Source organism: Hyperolius riggenbachi, chromosome 8, assembly GCF_040937935.1.
Source record: "Hyperolius riggenbachi isolate aHypRig1 chromosome 8, aHypRig1.pri, whole genome shotgun sequence".
In the NCBI taxonomy this organism is placed as follows: Eukaryota; Metazoa; Chordata; class Amphibia; order Anura; family Hyperoliidae; genus Hyperolius; species Hyperolius riggenbachi.
In genome coordinates, this window is record NC_090653.1 from 155,604,591 (window position 1) to 155,624,625 (window position 20,035).

The window sequence follows — 20,035 nt, forward strand, 5'->3', positions numbered from 1 at the left end:
GAAGGATTGTCTTACCCTTCCTTCCAGCAGCAGGGACGAATTCATCCTCCAAATACCCCTACCTCTGGGAGGAGCATCTGAAGCATTCAAACACACCGACAGAATAAGGTGATCAGAGAATTCCACCGCCAGCAACCCAGGGGTCGAGGTAGTGACATTCTCGGAAACAAAAAACCTATCTATCCTACTCTTATGACTACCTCTAGTAAAGGTGAACCCCGTGAGATTTGGTGAATGACGAATGTGCACATCCACCAAATCAGCCTCACTAACCAATCTAACTAAGTACCTACCATCAGTGCCTACCTGATCCCAGGTACTTGACCTGTCCCTAGCCCTAGTGATGGTGTTAAAATCACCACCTAGGATCACAGGGTAGGCACAAAAAAGGAAAGGCCTGATCTGTGTGAAGAGGCGTTTCCTCGCCCCACAGGACCTCGGGTCGGCATAGATGTTAATAAGCCGGAGGTCTTGCCTCCCCACACAGACGTCCAAGACCAAACACCTCCCCATCTCTACCTCAATTACTCGCCGGCATGTTACCATATCAGTTCTAAAGAGAACTGCCACACCACTACCAGGCTCTCCCGCAAGGGACCAGTAACTCAGACCAGACCTCCAGTCCCTCTCAGCCAACCAAAGGTCAGCCACAGAGGTGAGCCTAGTCTCTTGCAGGAAAAAAATATCAGCATCAAAGCTAGCCAGAATTGAGAAAGCCAAACTTCGAGCCCTGGGGTTTTTGATGCTGGCAACGTTGATCGTTGCCAGCATAAGTGGTGGGGGAGCAGCCATCAGAGTAATTAAGGCTTCCCTTTGTCTTCCCTAGACAAATACAGAAAAAAAAATAAAAGCACAACATTAACAGTAAACAAAGAACATTAACACTCCTGGACAGTACCCCCTTGGTCAGGCACTGATCCACTAACTTCCATGTCTTCCTCCTCAGAGGAGAAAGTCGCCCCTTCCAGGGCTTCAAACCTGTTTGACAATTTAATGTCAGATCTCTTGCGAGAAGCCTCAGCTCTCGCCAGAGATCTCATGTCATCCACTGACTTAGTTCTTTTCTTTTTTACATTCTTCAGCCTTTCCTCCCTATCATCCCGGGACCGAGAATCCTCGGCCCGAGAATCAAGGGACACCCTGGAGGGAGGCTGAAAATCATCTTTGGTAGGAAGGGAAGAGGAGGGGATAGGCTGAGGATTGGGCTGGGGGAGAGGGGGAAGGGTGGGCTGGGAAGAGGGAAGGGATCTGGGAAGGGAGTGTGAACGGGTGTTAGGATGGGAAGAAGGGGAAAAAATTGGTTTAGAGGAGTTAGAAGGTATGGGCTGTCTAGCACCCCTACCCCTAGACCCCCTCTGAGTTTTAGGCTGTTGCCCAGTGGAAGGAGGGTCCGTAGCCCCTCCCGCCGCATCCCTGACGTGATACTGCCGCCCAGGTCCAGTCTTCGCAGGGGCCGCACCAGTCTGAATGTCGGAAGAAGGAGACACAGAAGAAAGGGACACGGTTTCTGGCTCAAGAGGGGACACATGGGAAACAGACTGGACAGGGACATTGGGAGAAACAGATGACCGGGCTTCTTCCTCCATAGAGACCAGCACGGCCTTCCTTAACTCCAAGGGCATATGCCACCAGGAGTTCGGGCACTCCGTGTAGGGATGACCTATCTCAAAGCAAAAGTTGCATTTGATTGTTTTACATTCTTTTGCAGAATGCCCGAACTCCTGGCATAGGCTGCACCTTGGGTCAGGGCAGCTGCTGGCAAGATGCCCCCTCCTACCACAGCGGTTGCAGGTCCTTGGCTGACCCGGGTAGTAAACGGTGATTCGATCCTTACCAATTAAAGAGGATCGGGGAATATGGGTGACCGCCCCTTCTTTAATTCGGAGCTTGATGGCCACCTCATATTCCCCCCACCAAATACCCAGATCATCAAGGACCCGCTGTGGAGGGGACATAATGTCTGAGAAATACTGGACCCACGCGACAACATCCCGTACAGGGATGCTTTCATTCGTCACCACAACATGGGCTTTTTTATACAGAGACTGTCTGGATAAAGGAATTACTGTGAACCCGTGCCACTTGTTATTTATGGTGTGCTTCAGTCTCTCCTCTAAAAAGAAATCAAGGCCATGCTGTGAGACGAAACTGACATCATAATACGCAGGAGGGTCCCCCGGAGCCAGGATTGCGAATAAATCAACCGCTTTGATCCCCATGTCAAGGAGGAGGCCCACAAATGCCCTCTTGTTTGGGACTGCCTCTCCACTCTCCCATTTGAGGCGCACCACGTTTCTCCTCCCCGGCATGGCGACCTCTGATCCCGACTCCAGGGGAGCCAAGACCCTTCTTCCACTGGGCACACTGCGTGCGGCCCTGGCATATGATAAAGGCTGTGCCCTCTGACCCTGGCCACCGGAGGAGGCAAGAGCCGCAGGGTTGGAGGGCGATCCCAGGGGAGGGAAGTCACCACACCTGAGAACACTCTCCACCTCAGGTACCTCCGAAGTCCCAGGCTCCACAGCCTCTTGCACAACCTCTACAGTCTGTACTGCTTCCAAAGTTCGTGCCACCTGTACCATCTGAAGAGGATCAACAGAAGCATGTGTCTTGCATAAGGTCCTAATCGAATCAGGGGCATGTTTGCCCAGGCCGATTATCGGATCACGAAAGCTCTGTTTCCCTGAAAAATCATGCCAGAAGATTGTTTCACCTCTTACAATGAACCTCCTACCTCCTGCCCTAAAATCCACCTGTAGGCCACAGTCTACATCGCCCGCACCTATCAGGTGAACCCGCTCAAAATTCGTGCCAGCCTCCAAAGTGTAAATGAGCACTTCATCTGAATGGCCATCAAGGATAACAAACCTGTCTTTCTCTATTCTGTAAATCCTATCAAAGGAACAAAATTCAGTAACTACATTCTCTGGTATTACATTTGGAGGTTCACAAAGCTCCTCACACGACTCCTGCTCATCCTCTTCACATGCATATTCTCTACGTGCAGCCTTTTTTTTTTCCCTACGCTCCTGAAAGGGATCTTTTTCAAACATCTTTTGCAGCACCTCAACTCTATTCAAGAGGCCCTGCTCAATTGCATTGTAAACCACTGCCTCCTGGTCAGGGGGCGTGTCAACAACATCTTTGTTGATTTTATTAGTGTCACTGGTATTGCCATCATTTTTACCTTCACCCTCCCCTCCCTCCTCCCCACCTTTGGCAGCACCAGTAACACTATCCTCCCCTTCCATATTCTCAGTATTAGAGAAAATCTCATTTTGTTTTATTGATTTATTGTGTCCCTTATGTTTCTTTTTCTCACTTCCCTCTACCACGAGAGACAAATTATTTTTTAATTTCATTTTTGCCTTTTTCCCACCAGGGGGAAGAACTGTAGGCAATTTAGTTTTCTTGTCCTCTCCCACTGCTTCTTGGAGAACAGACTCATCTGCACCTAGATTAGCTGCATCAGATGCATTTATATCCATATTTTCTTCTTCTCCACTAGAAAGCGATAAAGTCTCTGCTGACTTAGTTTTCCTTCCCGTACTCACTGTGTCTTGGGAAAAATAAAAGTCATCATCACAAGTATTCAAATTAGTTGCATTCTCGTTTTTACCAACCGAGGGTTGTACTTCCATTTCCTCATTAATCAGAGTCTCATTCTTAACCTCCATGAATACGCTCTCTCTTGTAACATTAGAGCCACTACCTTCTATCTGAAAGGAGGAGGGCTCCTGCATACTTAATATAACAGCCTCTGATCCACCACTGACTGCGTTTACCTACAGAGAGTGAAGTCCACATCCTCCTTCATGTTGTATGCCAATACTGCTTATAGAAACTTCTCCGCTCTCTCTTTGCGTTTCATCTACTATGCAGACCTCTTCTGGACACTTCTCCTCTTGTGTCCCAACACCGCTAAACGGAAATTCAAGCTGCAATTCAGCGGTTGTTACTTCTGGTTTAGAAAAAGTCACCTCCTGTTCAGAAAGGGTCACTTCCGGTTTCGGGAAAGCCACTTCCGGTTTCGGGAAAGTCACTTCCGGTTTCGGAAAAGCCACTTCCGGTTGTGCAGAAAGACCCTCTCGCTGGCATCCCATTCCATCTTGAGACTTCACACTGCCTGACAACACACCATCCATCTGTACGACGTCAGGCACTTCAGGAATTCTGACTAGCGACATGCTTCTCTCCACTCCAGGCTCCGCCCCAGCATCCATATTGGCAGTATTATTCATCTCGTGGCATCCTGAAATCACATCCTCCCGGCGTTCTCCACAACCAGTAATGGAAGGATTCCCCATGTCCACATCAGGTAGGTTTAGCTTCACCACCTTATCATCATTTTCTTTTTTTTCCACACTCCCTGCAGCATCTATACTAGAACCAAAGCTTCCGGAGGCACAGCATGACACCGTACCCCCAGCTACTCCAGCACCAGCAACAGGAGCTTGGGAGGGGATCCCACGCTGTGCGGCCATCTTCCCTTCTTTCTCAGCCAACCTTTGAGATGTTCTCCTAACCACACTGCTAGCACCATCTACACCAGAGCCAGAGCTTCCAGAAGCACCCAAACCATTAGCGCCCTTAATTACTCTGACTTCAGTGACAGGTACCTGAGCAGGGGTTGTTTTTGTCATCGTCACATTTACTTCGGGCAAAGGGGTTTTTTCCACCACCTCTTCATGGCTAGAAGCCCCACGAGCACAGATAGCTTGCCTCTGTTCCTGCCCAGCGTCTTCCTCTTTACTAGCACTTTCTTTGATGGCCTGACTGGGAAAGTCATCTTCCCGATCACTCTCCGCTTCATCCAGGCCCTCTGTAGGCACTAAAGGCTTGAAACGCCTCTGGCACGATAGCCTTTCTGCGAAGGGACCACCGCACGATTCCAGCTGTTTTAGGACACCTCTTTGCTTCTTATACTCCGCTCTGATGTTCAACAGCTCTTGGTTAGTATGTAAGAGGTTATTGTTCCATGAAACTCCATATCGGTGCTTAATTTCAATGAAGTCTAACCTCAATTTCCCGAGCTTTGTATTGCAGTCATTCACTGACTTCAGCCAACAGATGGTGTCCTGGGCAATGTCTCTGCCATCCATGGATCCTCCTTCCAGGTAATCCAGGCTAGGGGGGGTATGAGCCGGCTGCTCCATTTCCGGAGCAGCCGGCTAGCTTAGGGAAGGTCCCTGTAAGGCCTAGGCCTTGAACAGGGGCCTCAAGTCCAACTTCACCCAGAGATCAAGCGCTGAATTCGGACTGATCGAGCAAGTCTGAAGACCCTCCTCTGGAACTCCAGGAACTCTCACACACACGACCTCACACCTATGGTAGGATTAGATTGTGAGCTCCTCTGAGGACAGTCAGTGACACGACTATGTCAATTAATCTAAGTCAATAAATCTAAGAATCTAAGGCCTCCTTTCCACGGACTGCTGATAGGCAGTGAAATGCCTCTCAAACTCTCTCAACTGCTTACTTCTGCCTGGTAACTGCTTGCTGAGCAAACAGCTCAACAGTTCGTGGAAAGGAGGCCTCAGTCAATCTAAAATCAATTACCTGGTGGGTGGCCTAATATCAATTACCTGGAGGGTGGGTGGCCTAATATCAATTACCAGGTGGGTGGGCTAATATCAATTACCTGGAGGGTGGGCTAATATCAATTACCTGGAGGGTGGGCTAATATCAATTACCTGGAGGGTGGGCTAATATCAATTACCTGGAGGGTGGGCTAATATCAATTACCAGTGGGGTGGGCTAATATCAATAACCAGGGGGGTGGGCTAATATCAATAACCCGGTGGGTGGGCTAATATCAATTAACCCGGTGGGTGGGCTAATATCAATTAACCCGGTGGGTGGGCTAATGTCAATTACCCGGAGGGTGGGTGGGCTAATATCAATTACCTGGAGGGTGGGTGGCCTAATGTCAATTACCTGGAGGGTGGGCTAATATCAATTACCTGGAGGGTGGGTGGGCTATTATCAATTACCTGGAGGGTGGGTGGCCTAATATCAATTACCTGGAGGGTGGGCTAATATCAATTACCTGGAGGGTGGGTGGGCTAATATCAATTACCTGGAGGGTGGGTGGGCTAATATCAATTACCTGGAGGGTGGGTGGCCTAATATCAATTACCAGGTGGGTGGGCTAATATCAATTACCAGGTGGGTGGGCTAATATCAATTACCTGGAGGGTGGGCTAATATCAATTACCTGGAGGGTGGGCTAATATCAATTACCAGGTGGGTGGGCTAATATCAATTACCAGGTGGGTGGGCTAATATCAATTACCTGGAGGGTGGGCTAATATCAATTACCTGGAGGGTGGGCTAATATCAATTACCTGGAGGGTGGGTGGCCTAATATTAATTACCTGGAGGGTGGGTGGGCTAATATCAATTACCTGGAGGGTGGGCTAATATCAATGACCTGGAGGGTGGGCTAATATCAATTACCTGGAGGGTGGGCTAATATCAATTACCTGGAGGGTGGGCTAATATCAATTACCTGGAGGGTGGGCTAATATCAATTACCAGGTGGGTGGGCTAATATCAATTACCTGGAGGGTGGGCTAATATCAATTACCTGGAGGGTGGGCTAATATCAATTACCTGGAGGGTGGGCTAATATCAATTACCAGGTGGGTGGGCTAATATCAATTACCAGGTGGGTGGGCTAATATCAATTACCTGGAGGGTGGGCTAATATCAATTACCTGGAGGGTGGGCTAATATCAATTACCTGGAGGGTGGGCTCACACAAGCCTAAGTAAGGCAGGGTGGGTGATCTAATAAGTGAGCTTACACTTTGAAACGTCTTATGTACATAGGCAAAAGAGGTTAGTATGTTAGTATTAGGCAGAGTAAAGAGGGAAGGTTAGTGTCAAGGTGGCCATTAACGATACAATTCTCCAGATGATCAACCATCTGATTCGATCGTAATATCGAACGGAAACAATCATTCAAGATCACTAACAGAAGTAATGATGCTAACCAATTTGATCAGACCAATGAAATTGATCCAGAAAATGAATCTATTCCATTAATCTGATCAAATTGCATAGAAGCTTTCATTCCGCTAGTGGGACCGAACGATCATCTCCAAAAGATATTGAGATTAGGTGATTGTCTGGAGAATTGTATCGCTAATGATCATTAGCAGAGGAGAGAAAAATAAATGCAATGCAGGTAGGTAATCCACACAAATAGATGTGTTAAATGGATAGGACTTACTGCAATTCAGTGACAATAACTGCACAAAATAATCATCAATAAAAAGTGCAAATGCTATAATCATACACCAGGAATACAATAAACTGCATAACCTGAAAGTGCAAACAATACATTGTTGTAAACTAAAACAAAATACAAAAGAGGGATGAATAGTGTGAGAATTCTCCAGACAGGAAAGAGTGGAGATAGGGAGTTGTGTGAACTACAATAGAGAGAAGAGCTGACAGCTATTTCAGGCTCAGCTCAGTGCTGGGACAGGAGAGTGTGTACACGGAAGGGAGGGGGGGAAGGGTAGTGTCTGCAGCACTGACAGGCAGGAGGTAGCCAGAGGGAGAGATAAAAGAATACCTGCTGGCAATGGCAGTCCGTGGAGGAGGCAGATCAGCTGGACCAAAGACATGTCTGTGCTGGCTGATTCAAATTAGCCGCGCTGTTGCAGCTTTCTCCTCACTGCTGTGCACATGGAGGGCGGGGCCTCTTCCAGTAACCAGAGTGACTCTCGTCTCTGGCTGTATTCCCATCTCTGTCTGCTCTGCTGTAGAGGGGAGGGGTGGAGCCACGCCCACTTGCTGTGTTTTCTCTGTTCAGCCGGAACTATAAACTAATTGACGGCTGGAGACAGAGAGCTCAGGGAGGCGGAAGGTTAAAATAGTCCCTTTCACCTGCCTGCGTCTCTGCAACAATCTTCTGGGGGGGGGGGGGGGGTGATTTTACTTATTGAAATGGCCCAGCCAGGGCTGCATTAAAGAAGATATTAAAACACATGTAGCCAGAAAAGGCGCCCCGTCTATGGGCCCCATAGTTATCCCTACGCCACTGGCCCTGGGGCCCACTGGAGATGTGGAGGCGGGGCCCACCGACCAAAACATCGGCACTTCGCTGGGTCAGTACGACACTGACTAGAACTATTGCTTGAGTCTTATCTATTATACACATGTGATAAAGTAAAAACAGCTTCTTAAACATTGTTATCTACAACAAGCAATAAGAACTGCATGTGAGGTATAGGTTTCCTTACACAGTCTACACAGATGTACTGAGAATTTGGGCTCTTCAGTGGTTAAACTCTGACATCCTCTGTTGCAATGTGTATTGTGCTTTACCACAACGGTGTGATGTGTTTGCCTCACTCTTAGCATAATCACAGTGAGTCGGTAAAGTCATTTTGCTCCAGTGTCGGAAGCAGTGATATCAGGTCTGCATTTCTCATTTAATTATACGGGCGCTCAGAGTTTTAACATTTCCCGCCCCTTGTTAAGCTGTTCTGGGAATAAGATGAATTGTGGAAATATACCAGGTGCATTGGAATAATGATCTAGCCGGATCCCCTGTGGATTTAGCTTTTTTTTCTGATGGCCACACAGAGAATGGGACTTTGGATGTTTCTTGTGTCAGTCCCCAGTGATTCTGCATGTTAGATAAAGGCTGCTGTTATCAACCCTTATAATACAAACCAACAGACTGTTATGTATGTATTTGTTATGGTATGTGGCACCTGATTAATGTAGTCACAGACTGATTCAGACTAGTAGCATTAGGAATGCTCAGAAATATTTTTTTCAAGACCCCTTCATCTGAACAGTTGTTTCTAATATTAAAATTCTGCGGCTGGTTGCTTTGTGGAACCGGGGTTAAAAGATAACTGAAGCGAGAGGTGTATGGAGGCTGCCATAGTTATTTCCTTTCAAGCAACACCGGTTGCCTGGCTGGCCCGCTGTTCCACCGAACGGAGCACAAGTTTGGGTGCAGAATGGAACTGTACACGTTGTATGTGAACTTAGCCTAACTCCAGTCACAGGCCCATACAAAAGACTGCAGGAAGTCCCATACCGCACCATGGCATTCAGAAGGGGAGGGGGGTATCCTACCGTCTGCTTGACATTGTTATCGTAGTTATATACTGGCTTAGAAACATTGAGCATAGATCAAATGTCTAGTATTGTACGGTAATAAACACACATTTCGGTTTTGTTAAACATGAAAAATATGTACTTGTAATCTGCGAGGGGAAGAAGAGTAGAATAAAACTGTCCATAATTTTTATTAACTTCTTGAACCTTTATTAATTTGGCAAAACAAAGATAAATGCCTTAGTTACACTGTTGAAATGGCTACCATATAATCAATGGAAAAAGTACAAAACAGTAATTTGAGCTTCAAAAGGTAGCAACCTCCAAAACGAGCAAATGAATGTCTGACAAGCAGAATGAACCACAATCAATATGGAAGTGACAATGTTGAAGATTGCATCTAAAGGGGCCCATACACCTAACGATTTTCCTGCCGATATACAGCAGATTCGATCACTGTGATCGAATCTGCTGTGAAATCGTTGCGCAAATGCAAACGATTGATTTCCGCCCGAAATCAATCATTCCCGTCGATTCCCGTCAAGCCGTCGGTGCGGAATATTTTGCTCGATCGCCGGCGGGTCGGGAGTGCGTCGATAGCGGCGTTCGAATGCCCGATGACCGACGCAATACAACGGCAATACATTACCTGTTCCGGCCGGCGCGAGTGCTTCCGGTCACCGCTGTCTCTTCTCTGCTGGGCTCCAGTGCTGCAGCTTCACTGAACTTCCTGTCCCGGCAGGAAGTTTAAACAGTAGAGTGCCTTCTACTGTTTAAACTTCCCCAGACAGAAAGAAGTGAAGCCTGCCAGTCCAAAACCCAGCGGAGAAGAGACAGCGGTGACCGGGGGGACTCGCATCGGCCAGAGAAGGGATGTATGTTGCGGCAGCACCACCACAGATTGTGATCGGTTTCATGCTGAAATCGATTCACAATCTGTTTGCAGTAAAGGCAGCCATACAATCCCTCTTTGATCAGATTCAATCAGAGAGGGATCTATCTGTTGGTCGAATCTGATGGCTAATCGACCAGTGTATGGCCACCTTTAGTTTGTTTAAAAGTTCTCTTGGTTTTCTCTAAAAAACAGCTGATCTAAACAAAACAATGACTATGGCTTCAACACAATTAGGAAAGCCACTTTTAAATATAACGCTGCATTCACAGTGGGACGTTGTGTTGTAATGCAACGTTAAAGTCACAACGCAGCATTACAAGGCAAAAAAAGTTGGTAATGCGCATGAACGATGCCGTTACATACAGTAGGTACAGTAAAGCATACAGGCAATTAAAAGTATGCTTTCCTGTACCTGGTAACGTGTGTGTTTAGAGGTAACGCATTGCAAGCAGTAAGTTACCATAACACTACACATTACAATGCAACGCTAACGTCGCACTGTGAACGTTGTATAGGATTAGCATTGCAGCGCAGTAAGCTGCGTTATAAGGCTTTATAATGCAGCTCCTCAAACGTCCCATTGTGAATGCAGCCATAAACCTTTGCTCTGTTGCAATTATCTTGCATCGCAACGTAGAATTATTTAGCTGAAGTGCGTTGCGCACCAATTCTTAAGCCGCATACCTATGTATGTCGCCGGTCGGAGATTAGGACCTGGAGAGGGAGAGGCGGCCCAATTTACAACCCAGGTACCTTCACCTTCACTTATGACCACCTTCCCCAGATAATTATATAAGAGTTTGTTCAATTTTCCTAGAATTGTCACTGCTAGTATGCTCTTCTTTCCTTCAGCCAATCCAAAAGTGATGGTGTACTCTGTGTTTTCAAGGATTGTACACAATCAGTTTTGTTGCAGTGATCAACTGCTTTATTGTGATTCTTTCTTTAAATGAATGACAAAAGAGACCTTGGAAATGAATAAAGAAGTCAAGTTATAACTTTATTATATACCCTGCTAACCCCCAGAACGCTTTAAGCCAAGGGCAGACTCGCCATATAGGTAACATCATACTCTGAGTTCTATTACAGAACCAGCAGGAGTCAAGTACTTCAGAGAGTGCTTTATGAAGCACAAACCGAGTTTGGTACCAGCTAGATATCATTTTGTAAGCATTGTGTTGTCTCCTACAAGAGATGAAGAATCTGTGAGCAAATGCAAAACATTCACAGTCTTCACTCTGCCTAAACCTTCATTCTAGGACTCTGCAAACTTTAGTTTACAAGATAATAAAATAAATCAGAATCAGGCCACTCTAGTCCTGCAGCCTCTGTGTCTGCAGCAGCAATCCTTTTCTGCGCCTGTACTATACTGTCAGTGGTGCGCAATGTTACAGCAGCACATAACCTGAGACGGTTACTGGTATTATAGGAAGTATCGGCACACAGAGGACCACTCCACTGCTGCTCGCCAAAGGGAGATTCAGAAAAGGGACTGTTCAGTTCCATGGAAGAATCAGGGCACTGCTGCTATTTGGGACATAGGCCATGAATACATAGTTGTAGCAATACCACTGAATACAGCTTCTTACATTGCAATGAAAGAAGTATGAATGTCCCACCTTACATTGCTGTTTTAAAGAGAATACAGTTAAGACATGACAAACCAGAATCAGAATAATTTATTTAGCCAAGTACAAATGGGGGTTGTACCCGGAATTGGTTTTACATAGTTACATAGTTACATAGTTATTTTGGTTGAAAAAAGACATACGTCCATCGAGTTCAACCAGTACAAAGTACAACTCCAGCCCGTCCCCCACATACCCCTGTTGATCCAGAGGAAGGCGAAAAAAAACCCACAAGGCATGGTCCAATTAGCCCCAAAAGGGAAAAATTCCTTCCTGACTCCAGATGGCAATCAGATAAAAACCCTGGATCAACATCATTAGGCATTGGCTCATGCAGGTTCTGAAAGGATGGGGGGGATAATGTCCGAAAGCCAAGAGCCGAGGCTGCCATACTACAGCGCGCCAGTCGCACTTGGCAATCATCTGTCATCCCTAAGAAGACATGGGAGGGGGGGGGGGGGGGTAAGAGGGAGGCAAAGGTTCAGCAGTGGTGACCCAATTCTTCATGAAAGAAACTGGCGGTGATGGCTGACGCTGCTGAGTATCCCGATTGCTGGCATCTGTCAGTGCTGGCCAAGGTGTTCTAGTTCAAAAGGTGATGCAGTGTTCATTTCTGCGGTGATCATGACTCCTGCGCAGCATTGAGCAGTGCTGGTCAAGTTAATCTGGCTGTTACAGAAGCGTCCGGCTGTGGTGGCCCTTACTTCCGGCTTAGTGGCTGGCATCATGGAGGGGCTGAACCAGTACCAGAACCAGTAGATAACTTAATATTAAGTTAACCAGTAAGTTAATAAAAAGAAACCTAAAATACCCCCCCCCCACACACACACACACACACACACACACACTCCAAAAAGCTCAAAACATATATATTCTACTTTACATGAGCAAGATTGACATATATCTCCCATGATGCGCCGCATCGGCCAAGCCTTCTCTGTACCTCCAACCTGCTGTCTCCTACACAGGACTTGCCAGACAAGAGTCTAGTTTCATGTACTCTCCGGTGTTAAGGAAGGACCATGACACTGAGCAGCTGTCTGAGGACGGATTGGGTGGCACCAGTATGTTCTGGATATTGTAAATACATACGTGTATCACACTCTATTGATTATTATTATTATTATAGACTTTTATAGACTTTTATGATATGGACAACATAGATAATTCTGAAGACACTTCTCAAGTTCAACACAAACACACATAATGTAAACCAAGGGCTTGTTCACATAATTCTTCGAAAGATTGGGCCAAGGATGACCCACTCCCCCAATAAAAGAGATGTGACACAGCCAAGAGCCTTAGTAAGTAAGTAACAAAAGACTTTGAACTTCCAAGAAAAAATAATCAATTAAAAAGGTTTAATATGAGTAAAGATCACATAGAACGACCTTCATGTTCACACCAGAAAATGATCCTGCTTGCTACATATCTGGTGCATTAACCACTTGAGGACCACAGTCTTTTCGCCCCTTAAGGACCAGAGCCTTTTTCTCCATTCAGACCACTGCAGCTTTCACGGTTTATTGCTCGGTCATACAAACTACCACCTAAATGAATTTTACCTCCTTTTCTTGTCACTAATACAGCTTTCTTTTGGTGCTACTTGATTGCTGCTGCGAGTTTTAGTTTTTATTATATTCATCAAAAAAGACATGAATTTTGTCGAAAAAATGACTTTTTTAACTTTCTGTGCTGACATTTTTCAAATAAAGTAAAATTTCCTATACATTTGAGCACGAAAGTTATTCTGCTACATGTCTTTGATAAAAAAAAAAACATTCAGTGTATATTTATTGGATTGGGTAAAAGTTATAGCGTTTACAAACTATGGTGCCAAAAGTGAATTTTCCCATTTTATAGCATCTCTGACTTTTCTGACCACCTGTCATGTTTCATGAGGTGCTAAAATTTCAGGATAGTATAAATACCCCCCAAATGACCCCATTTTGGAAAGAAGACATCCCAAAGTATTCAGTGAGAGGCATGGTGAGTTCATAGAAGATTTTATTTTTTGGCACAAGTTAGCGGAAAATGACACTTTGTGACTAAAAAAAAAAAAAGTTTCCATTTCTTCTAACTTGCGACAAAAAAAAAAATGAAATCTGCCACGGACTTACTATGCTCCTCTCTGAATACCTTGAAGTGTCTACTTTCCAAAATGGGGTCATTTGTGGGGTGTGTTCACTGTCCTGGCATTTTGGGGGGTGCCTAATTGTAAGCACCCCTGTAAAGCCTAAAGATGCTCATTGGACTTTGGGCCCCTTAGCGCAGTTAGGCTGCAAAAAAGTGCCACACATGTGGTATTGCCGTACTCAGGAGACGTAGTATAATGTGTTTTGGGCTGTATTTTTGCACATACCCATGCTGGGTGGGAGAAATATCTCCGTAAATGACAATTGTTTGATTTTTTTTACCCATAATTGTCTATTTACAGAGATATTTCTCCCACTCAGCATGGGTATGTGTAAAAATACACCCCAAAACACATTATACTACTTCTTCTGAGTACGGCGATACCACATGTGTGGCACTTTTTTGCACCCTAACTGCGCTAAGGGGCCCAAAGTCCAATGAGTACCTTTAGGATTTCACAGGTCATTTTGCGACATTTTGTTTCAAGACTACTCCTCACGGTTTAGGGCCCGTAAAATGCCAGGGCAGTATAGGAACCCCACAAATGACCCCATTTTAGAAAGAAGACACCCCAAGGTATTCCGTTTGGAGTATGGTGAGTTCATAGAAGATTTTATTTTTTGTCACAAGTTAGCGGAAATTGATTTTAATTGTTTTTTTTCACAAAGTGTCATTTTCCGCTAACTTGTGACAAAAAATAAAATCTTCTATGAACTCACCATACTCCTAACGGAATACCTTTGACCCCATTTTAGAAAGATATGTAGAAGCTTTCCAGAGGCGCCAATAGAATAAAAGTCACTTAAACGAGCTTAAAACCGATGGGGCAGTGGTGGGCCTATCCCATCCATGCGGACAAAGCAAACAAAGGAAGGACTGTGGCATCAACAGTCAAACAACAATTTATTTATACTCCACAGTAAAAATAGGCAACGCGTTTCACGGGCTCAATCCCGCTTCATCAGGCCAATGAAAAAGGAGCATACAGCTTAACAGCATCAAAACCACACTGAGCGCCTCAGTGTGGTTTTGATGCTGTTAAGCTGTATGCTCCTTTTTCATTGGCCTGATGAAGCGGGATTGAGCCCGTGAAACGCGTTGCCTATTTTTACTGTGGAGTATAAATAAATTGTTGTTTGACTGTTGATGCCACAGTCCTTCCTTTGTTTGCTTTGTCCGCATGGATGGGATAGGCCCACCACTGCCCCATCGGTTTTAAGCTCGTTTAAGTGACTTTTATTCTATTGGCGCCTCTGGAAAGCTTCTACATATTGCTAAGTCCACCCTTGGTGGAGGGTTGTACCCATCTTCTTCCCATCTACAGAGAGCGACTTTTAATCCTGAGTGGGGTCAGGTTAATCTCCCCACCTGCCTTCACAGTGGTTGCCTAATGGTAACCCTGGTTTGTGAGTATTAAATTGTTATATTACTCATTATTAATTATCATCTATACAATATCACACTATTGGGCTCTTGGTGTCCCCCCTCCCTTTACCATTTTAGAAAGAAGACACCCCAAGGTATTTCGTTATGTGTATGGTGAGTTCATAGAAGATTTTATTTTTTGTCACAAGTTAGTGAAAAATGACACTTTGTGAAAAAAACAATAAAAATCAATTTCCGCTAACTTTTGACAAAAATAAAATCTTCTATGAACTTGTCATACACCTAACAGAATACCTTAGGGTGTCTTTTCTAAATAGGGGTCACTTGTGGGGTTCCTATACTGCCCTGGCATTTTACGGGCCCAAAACCGTGAGTAGTCTGGAAACCAAATTTCTCAAAATGACTGTTCAGGGGTATAAGCATCTGCAAAATTTGATGACAGGTGGTCTATGAGGGGCCTCTTAGATGACAGGTTGTATTGGGCCTGATCTGATGGATAGGAGTGCTAGGGGGGTGACAGGAGGTGATTGATGGGTGTCTCAGGGGGTGGTTAGAGGGGAAAATAGATGCAATCAATGCACTGGGGAGATGATCGGAAGGGGGTCTGAGGGGGATCTGAGGGTTTGGCCGAGTGATCAAGAGCCCACACGGGGCAAATTAGGGCCTGATCTGATGGGTAGGTGTGCTAGGGGGTGACAGGTGGTGACAGGAGGTGATTGATGGGTGTCTCAAGGTGTGATTAGAGGGGGGAAATAGATGCAAGCAATGCACTGGCGAGGTGATCAGGGCTAGGGTCTGAGGGCGTTCTGAGGGTGTGGGCGGGTGATTGGGTGCCCTAGGGGCAGATAGGGGTCTAATCTGATGGGTATCAGTGACAGGGGCTGATTGATGGGTGATCAGTGGGTGATTAGATGGCAGAACACATGTAAACAATGCACTTTGGAGGTGATCTGAGGGTAGGTCTGGGGCAATCTGATGGTGTGGGTGGGTGATCAGATTGCCCGCAAGGGGCAGGTTAGGGGCTGATTGATGGGTGGCAATGACAGGGGGTGATTGATGGGTGGCAGTGACAGGGGGTGATTGATGGATGATTGATAGGTGATTGACAGGTGATCAGTGGGTTATTACAGGGAAGAACAGATGTAAATAATGCACTGGCGAATTGATAAGGGGGGGGGGGGGTCTGAGGGCAATCTGAGCGTGTGGGTGGGTGATTGGATGCCTGCAAGGGGCAGATTAGGGTCTAATCTGATGGGTAACAGTGACAGGTGGTGATAGGGGGTGATTGATGGGTAATTAGTGGGTGTTTAGAGGAGAGAACAGATGTAAACACTGCACTTGGGAGGTGATCTGATGTTGGATCTGCGGGCGATCTATTGGTGTGGGTGGGTGATCAGATTGCCCGCAAGGGGCAGGTTAGGGGCTGATTGATGGGTGGCAGTGACAGGGGGTGATTGATGGGTGATTGACAGGTGATTTACAGGTGACCAGTGGGTTATTACAGGGGGGATAGAGGCATACAGTACACAGGGGGGGGGGGTCTGTGGAGAATCTGAGGGGTGGGGGGTGATCAGGAGGGAGCAGGGGGCAGTTTGGGGTTAAAAAAATAGCGTTGACAGAAAGTGACAGGGAGTGATTGATGGGTGATTGGGTGCGAACAGTGGTCTGGGGGGTGGGCAGGGGTCTGAGGAGTGCTGTGGGCAATCAGGGGGCAGGGGGAGGGGGAAATCAGTGTGCTTGGGTGCAGACTAGGGTGGCTGCAGCCTGCCCTGGTGGTCCCTCGGACACTGGGACCACCAGGGCAGGAGGCAGCCAGTATAATAGGCTTTGTATACATTACAAAGCCTATTATAAATATGGGCAGCGGCGATCCGGGTGCTAGTAACCCGCCGGCGCTTCCGAACAGCCGGCGGGTTACACCGCGAGGGGGGCGGAGCCAGTCGCCGGCGGCTGATCGCGTCACGAATTACGCGATTGCCGCCTAACCACGCCCGCCGCCGCCCCTGGGGGCTGTCCTGAAGTGGTTAATTTGTGTTTTCAAATGCAGTTCAATGCACAGAATTTCAGACACATCTGATATGAAAAAAGCCAAACCCCATCACTGCAGCTTAGCAATCAGTGTTTCAACAATCAAACCTGCTGACAGCCACCCTATAAAGAACACACCATTACTATCAAGGTTATCTTAAGTCATCTACGCTAATGTGCTTAAACGTGCTCTAAATATGGTACAAAATATTATGTTAGAATCAGTCGCTCATGTTTGTTTTCAGACTCATTTTTGTCCAAAGTAGCTTTGTTTAGAAAGCTTTATAGCTTTGTGAACAAAAAAGCTCTTTGCATAATTTTGTAGCTGTCCAATAAAAGCTCAGCCACTACTTTCCTGCAATTGTTTTGTGCTCTGCTGGATCAAAAAAAAAAAAAAAATGGAAGCAAATGCATCTCTTTCGCAACCAACTATTAATCTGCATAATTATTTGAGCCAAGGGCACAGATGGAGCACGGAATGTGAATGGGGAGCTCTGTTATGAATATTTGTCACGTTCCTGGGTTATTGTTATTCTGCATATGCACTTTTATATCAAACAGCTAAATGATTTTATGGAAAATAAGGTAGCATGTCTTCATTTGCAAGAGCCAATGGCAAACAATGTTTACAATAGTGAATTATTTATAAGAGAGACAAGAAAATAGATGATTTCAAAATGCATTTGTATAAGGGAAATAAGCCAAAAATGATACTGCTATAAGATATGTTTTTGTTGTTTTGGTTAATTAATTTTGTATAGTTTAGCACAGCGTTATCCACAGAGTTGCACTGTTACATATGTGTACTAGAAAGAAGAATTTTTAACCCCACAGTATTGGCTAGTAGAGTGCTCTCAGCTGAATGGTGGGTGGAAACACCAAATAATCCAATGAGTTATACATTCAGCAGGCACTTCAAATCACAAATACTTGTTAGACAATATCTACAGTATAATATCCATTTAATGTTTCGGGGCCACAGTATACTCCTTTCTCAAGGGCAATCACAAAGTCATAGTCAGGCGTTTGAGAGGCAGCTCCATACTGGCACACAGCAATGTACTTCATAAAGGTCCTTACACACGCTCAACCAAACTGCCGTATTGTCGTCTAACTTTAGTCTGTTTTAGACTGTTGGACGACAATCATGCAGGTGTACGGGTGCAAACGACTTGACGAGCGACTGATAACAAACATTCCAAGTGTCGGATCTATTCACACGACTGTTGGTTTGGTATTGTGCAGATGATGCATGTGTACAAGTTGTTTGAACGACTTGTAAACGACTGGGACTTGTTTTCAATGTGTAGTCCATCGTTCCGCTTGCGTACACAGTATGTAAATGAGTTGGTCGTTTATTGTGGACATACAGGTCATGCAGTACGTCAGGTCGTGCGGTTCGTCAGGTCGTGCGGGTTGTCATGCGCTTGTTGAATGCGTGAATGTAGCTTAAGTGCGGCTGCTGCACAATCAAAGGTAGCCACACGCACAGTACTTCAGTGTCTGCGAGTGCCAGGACTAGGATTTGACTGACTAGCAACACAAATGTTTAGAACAGAGGGCACTCCCTCACCCCAATGCCAAAGAGGAGATTAAGATAGCTACTCCTACTTACTCTAGAAGTAAAAATATACAGCAGCTAAAGTTAAAATTTGTTTACATGCAACCAGCATTTAGTAGTATTAACCTCCCTGGCGGTTTATTTATTTTGCCAGGGAGGCTGAAATGGGGTTTTTTTTAAATTAAAAAAAAAATATTTCATGCAGCCAACTGAAAGTTGGCTGCATGAAAGCCCACTAGAGGGCGCTCCGGAAGCGTACTTTCGATCGCCTCCGGCAATCGAAAGTAACAAGATAGGCCGCAATGAGCGGCCTATCTTGTTTCGCTTTGAGCGGAGTGACATCATGGACGTCAGTCGACGTCCTGACGTCAGAGCCGCCCGATCCAGCCCCTAGCGCCGGCCGGAACTGTTTGTTCCGGCTGCGCTGGGCTCGGGCGGCTGGGGGGACCATCGGGCAGCACACGCGGCTGGCAAACTGCCGGCTGCGTGTGCTGCTTTTTTCAGATTGCAAATCGGCCCAGCAGGGCCTGAGCGGCGACCTCCGGCGGCATACCCCGAGCTCAGCTCGGGATTACCGCCAAGGAGGTTAAGAAGCATGTTGTGTATTCAGATTACATTTTGGGCCTGATCCAACTGACTTTTTCTCCTAAGTGTTCTCTTAGGTGAATTTTCACATCTTATTAATAAAAATAAATTTGAAGCCACCAGCAAGCAAGAAAATACTCAGAATAATTTTGACAGTACTTTTTCACCTACTTTTTGGTACTTTTTCATTTGCAAAGTGCTGAAATGTGTAAGGAAACGCGGAAAAGCCGCCGTCTCTCGAGGTGAGGCGGCTGTTTCCGCGTCCAGCATGGCGTCACAACGCGGAAAAAACACCGCATGCCGCATGGGCAGTGCGGCGGAATCCGCATTGGTAACGGCGGAATCCACATCAGAGGCGACCCCCGCATTAGATACATTGCAAAACAGTACTGGTGTGGCAGGGACTGATAGTCCACCAAGATTCAGACTTACACGCGCGCGAGCACAGAGGCAGAGTTTAAATAGCAGTTAGAAGGGTGTCGGCTGACCAGCTGGGTCAGCTGACAAATTCCACTGCTCTCATTGGACCAGCAATTAGGGAGGTCCTGGAAAGGTCCTAGAGTATATATACTGCTGGTTGTTCACTTGCTCTTTGTCTGGCGTGCGATCACATATGTGGGAGCACCCAGATCCGTAGTCAGATCCGTTAGTGTGCCGGGACCAGCTGGAGCTGTAATCCTACACTAAGATAGATTCTGTTGATAGCTAAAGTACTAGTTTGATTGTGATT

At 46.0% G+C, this 20,035-nt stretch overlaps 1 protein-coding gene across 4 annotated transcripts in view; it reads right to left on the minus strand.

Annotated features, from left to right (window-relative positions):
- Positions 1 to 20,035, minus strand: part of NEXMIF (neurite extension and migration factor) — a 596,318-nt gene that overhangs the window by 399,249 nt on the left and 177,034 nt on the right. The window contains exon 1 of one of the 4 annotated variants that reach the window (XM_068247582.1): positions 7,585 to 7,666. The exons of the other annotated variants lie outside the window; for them this stretch is intronic. The gene's annotated coding sequence lies outside the window, so the exon portion shown is untranslated. Of the gene's footprint in view, positions 1 to 7,584; positions 7,667 to 20,035 lie in introns of those variants that run through there. 4 annotated transcript variants of the gene reach the window in all.